The 5,081-nt window shown below is 37.1% G+C and overlaps 1 pseudogene; it reads right to left on the reverse strand.

The window, feature by feature from the left end:
• Nucleotides 1-2,550: 2,550 nt before the first annotated feature.
• Nucleotides 2,551-4,755, reverse strand: LOC105732252 (heat shock protein HSP 90-alpha-like; annotated as a pseudogene).
• Nucleotides 4,756-5,081: the final 326 nt, after the last annotated feature.

A 5,081-nucleotide genomic window follows, 5' to 3' on the forward strand; every position in this document is an offset into this window, starting at 1 on the left:
ATGTCTTATTACTTTGGGATATGTTCCTTCAATGCCTACTTTGTTGAGGATTTTTATCATGACAGAATGTTAGAGTTTACTAATTTTTTATATGTGCATTGAAATGATCATAGTTTTTATTTTTTATTTTGTTTATGTGGTGAATTACATTTACTGATTTATGTATGTTAAACCCTCCTTGCATCCCAGGAATAAAGCCCATTTGATTATTGTGAATTAACTTTTTTATGTGCTGCTGAATTTGGCTTGCTAGTATTTTGTTGAGGATTTTTGCATCTATATTCATCAGGAATATTGGCCTGACATTTTCATTTTTGGTTGTGTCTGCCAGAATTTGGTATCAGAATGATACTGGTTTTGTAAGTTTAGTTAGGTAGCAGTCCCTCCTCTTCAATTTTCAGTAGTTTCAGCAGGATTTATATCACCTCTTCTTCATAGGTCTGGTAGAATCCTGCTGTGAATCCATCTGGTGCAGAGCTCTTGTTGGTTGGTAGGTTTTTTATTACTGATTCTGTTGCGAATCCATCTGGTGCAGAGTTTTTGTTGGTTAGTAGGCTTTTTATTACTGATTCAATTTCATTACTTATTGGTCTGTTCAGGATTTCTGTGTCTTTCTGATTCAGCTTTGGAAAGTTGTGTGTTTTTAGGAATTAATCCATTTCCTCCAGATTTTCTAGTCTTTGTGCATACAGATGTTCATAGTACTCTCTGAGGATGTTTCATATTTCTGTGGGGTTAGTCGTAATATCATCTTTGTTATTTCTGATGGTGCTTATTTGGATCATCTCTCTTCTTCATTAACTTAGCTAGCAGTCTATCAATCTTTTTTTTTTAAAAAAAAAAAAAGTCTTTTCAAAGAACCAACTATTTGTTTAATTGTTCCTTTGTATGGTTTTTGAGGTCTAAATGAAATTTAGATTTTGCTCTGATTTTAGTTATTTCTGTTCTCCTGCTAGCTTTGGGCTTACTTAGTTCTTATTTTTCTAGTTCTTTTAGGTGTGAGGGTAGGTTGTTAATTTGAGATCTTTCTATCCTTTTGATGCAAGTGTTTAGTGCTATAAACTATCCTCTTACTGCTTTTGCTGCATTCTCAGAGGTTTTGGTATGTTATGTCTGTATTTTCACTGTCTCAAATAATTTTTTGTTTTCTGCCTTAATTTTAATGTTCATCCAAAACATCATTCATGAGCAAGTTTTTTAGTTTTCATGTATTTGTGTGGTTTTGAGAGTTCCTCTTGCTAAAGCCTTTTTTGTTGTTGTTGTTAGTTCCACCGTAGTCTGAGAAGATAGTTGATATAATTTTTTTTGTTTAATTTATTGAGACTTGCTTTATGAGAAAGCATATGGTCAATGTTCTGTGTGCAGATGAGAAGAATGTATATTCTTTGGTTATTAAGTGCATTATTCTCTAGATATCTATTAGGTTCAATTAGTCAAGTGCCATATGGAAGTCCAGAATTTGTTGCTTTTCTATCTTTGAATTTCCCTAATGATGGCAGTTGGGTGCTGAAAGTCTCTACTATTATTGTTTGGCTATCAAAGTCTTTTCTGACATCTGTAGATACTTGCTTTATATATCTACATGCTCCAATGTTGGTTGTGTATATATTTAGGACAATTAAATCTTCCTGTTGTACCAAACATTTTAACATTATGTAATGCCCTTCTTTTTTCTTTTTTACTGTTGTTGGCTTCAAGTGTATTATATTTGATAAAAGAATGACCACCTCTGATCTTTTTTGTTTCAAACGGGTGTGATAGGTATTTCTTCATTTCTTTAGTTCGAGCCTATAGGTGTCATTACATGTGAGACAGGTCTCATGAAGACAGAAGAAGAGTGGATCTTGTTTTCGTATCCAACTTGCCACTTGATATCTTTTTTTTTTCTGTTAATTCATCTGTATTTGCTACAACTTTAATCAGAATGTGACTCGAGCACTACATTTCCATCCACAAGACTGGCTCTGAGTCATTTTTGAACAGCTTATGATATGCTTAGGTAGGCTAATAACTGCTAGTCCAAACAATACTTTTCTTTGGAAAACAAGCCCTGTGGAGAGTTCCATCAAGTTGCTTCAGTTTAACCTATTTCTAGAGGACTAGTACGTGCAGAATTGGCAACTACAGGGCAAGAAAAGTTCAGAAAGTAGATCCTACAAGATATAACAAATACTTTTCTTCTAAACATCAAGGTATAGCTTGGGAAAACTTTGTTAACAAGATTTGGTCTACTAAGGAATCCGGCTTGATAGCTAAACACTTTAGACCACAAAATTAACATGTTACATACCTCTTACAACACACATTAGCTCGATCTGTTAATGTAAGCCAATGTGAAACTGAAAAAGGATTACTAGCTCTGCTTTACTGCCTAAAGTATCACAGCATCACTTAGAAGTTGACAGAAATCTTTATCTTCCCCTTAAAGTAGTTGTTGTCATGCCATACAGACTTTTTAATGTTAACAAAAATAAAGAAAAACATCCTTGAAAATATATTATTAGAGGAACTGTAGAGTATTGAACAGGTAAGTCATCCCTCAGCTAGAGCTTAGTCTACTTCTTCCATGTGTGATGTGTCACCATCTTTGAGGGGTGGCATTTCTCCAGTTACAGCTGCACTGGTATCATCAGCAGTAGGGTCATCTTCATCAATACCTAGACCGAGTTTGATCATCCTGTAGATCCTGTTAGCGTGTGTCTGAGGATCTTCCAGACTGAAGCCAGAAGACAGGAGTGCAGTTTCATAAAGCAAGATGACCAAATCCTTCACAGACTTGTCGTTCTTATCAGCCTCTGCCTTTTGCCTTAAGGTCTCGATAATGGAATGGTCAGGTTTTATCTCCAGGTGTTTCTTTGCTGCCATGTAACCCATTGTTGAGTCATCTCTTAGGGCTTGAGCTTTCATGATTCTCTCCATGTTTGCTACCCAGCCATATGTGCTTGTGACAATATAGGATGGAGATATCACTAATCAGTTTGACACAACCACCTTTTCAACTTTTTTCTCCAATATGTCTTTCATGATTTTGCAGAGGTTCTCAAACTTTGTTTTTCTCTCCTTCTGTTTCTTTTTCTTTTCTTCATCCTCTGGAAGTTGCAAGTCCTCTTTGGTGACTGATTAAAGTCTTCCCTCAAATTCCTTCAGCTGTTGGACACAGTACTCATCAATGGGCTCAATCATATAGATCACTTCTAAGCCATGTTTTCAAAGACGTTCCACAAAGGCTGGGTTAGCTACTTGGTCCTTGGTCTCACCTGTGATATAATAGATATGTTTCTGGTTTTCCTTCATTCTGGTGCAGTAGTCCTTGAGAGAAACCATCTCATCACCAGCGGCAGATGTGTAGTGTCAAAATAGCTTTGAAAGCTTCTTCTGATTTTGAGAGTCTTCGCGTATTCCAAGCTTTATGTTTTTAGAGAACTGCTCATAGAACTTCTTGTAGTTCTCTTTATCTTCTGCCAGTTCAGTGAAGAGTTCTAAGCATTTTTTGACCAAATTCTTCCTGATAACTTTCAAAATTTTGCTTTGTTGCAACATCTCATGGGAAATATTTAGAGGGAGATCCTCCGAGTCTACCACCCCTCTAATGAAATTCAGATATTCAGGGATTAGCTCCTCACAGTTATCCATGATGAAAACTCTGCATACATACAACTTGATGGTTGTCTTTTTCTTTCTGTTTTCAAACAGGTCAAAAGGAGCACGTCATGGGACAAATAGAAGGGCTCTAAATTCCAACTGTCCTTCAACTGAAAAATGCTTCACTGCCAAGTGATCTTCCCAGTCATTGGTCAAGCTCTTGTAGAATTCTCCATACTCCTCGTTAGTAATATCGTCGGGATTTCTGGTTCAGATGGGCTTTGTTTTGTTGAGTTCTTCTTGATCAATGTACTTTTCCTTAATCTTCTTCTTCTTCTTGTCACCATTCTTCTTTTCTTCTTCTTCTTCTTCTTCATCAGAACCAACATCTTCAATTTCAGGTTTGTCTTCAGACTCTTTCTCTTCTTTTTCTTTTTCTTCTTCTTTATCTTCCTTTTCTTCAGCCTCATCATCACTGACTTCTTTATCATGTTCCTTCTCCACAAAAACAGTAATGGGATAGCCAATAAACTGAGAATGTTTCTTCACAATCTCCTTTATTCTTCATTCCTCCAAGTACTCAGTTTTGTCTTCCTTCAGGTGTAGGATAGCCTTTGTTCCATGACCCATAGGTTCACCTGTGTCTGTCCTCACTGTGAATGATCCCCCTGCTGAGGACTCCTAGGCGTACTGTTCATCATCATTATGTTTGGTGATCACTGTTACTTTCTCAGCAATCAAATACGCAGAATAAAAACTAACACCAAACTGGCCAATCATAGAGATATCTGCACCAGCCTGCAAAGCTTCCGTGAATGCTTTGGTCCCAGACTTGGCGATAGTACCAAGACTTGATCAATAGATCAAATCAGCCTTTGTCATTCCAATTCCAGTATCCACAATAGTGAGGGTTCAATCTTGTTTGTTTGGTATAAGGTTAATATGCAGCTCTTTCCCAGAGTCCAATTTACTAGGATCCGTCAAGCTTTCATACCGGATTTTGTCCAATGCATCTGAGGAATTTGAAATGAGCTCTCTCAGAAAGATCTCTTTGTTCAAATAGAAAGTATTGATGATCAGTGACATCAACTGGACAATTTCTGCCTGAAAGGTGAACGTCTCCACCTCCTGCTCCTCCATCAGTTGGTCTTGGGTCTGAGTTTCCTCAGGCATCTTGGCTAAGGGACCGCACGGGCTCCACAGCGCAGCAGCACCAGGATGCTGAAGCAACTCTCCACTTGATATCTTTTAACTGAGTAGTTAGACTGTTTATGTTTAGGGTTAATTTTCATACATGAGGTTTTCTTCCTGTCATAGTGTTGTCTTAATTGTGTGATTGCTTTATAGTGTCCATGGCTATGTGCTTGTGTATGCTTTTGTAACAAGAATCATCATTTTATTTCTATATTTAGAAAACCTCTAAGCATCTCTTGTAGGACCAGTCTTTGGTGATGAATTCCCTTAGCAATTGCTGGTCTGGGAAAGACATTTTTCTCCTT

The sequence above is a fragment of the Aotus nancymaae genome, unplaced genomic scaffold (assembly GCF_030222135.1).
Source record: "Aotus nancymaae isolate 86718 unplaced genomic scaffold, 86718_ANA_hifiasm-v0.15.2.pri h1tg000155l, whole genome shotgun sequence".
In the NCBI taxonomy this organism is placed as follows: domain Eukaryota; kingdom Metazoa; phylum Chordata; class Mammalia; order Primates; family Aotidae; genus Aotus; species Aotus nancymaae.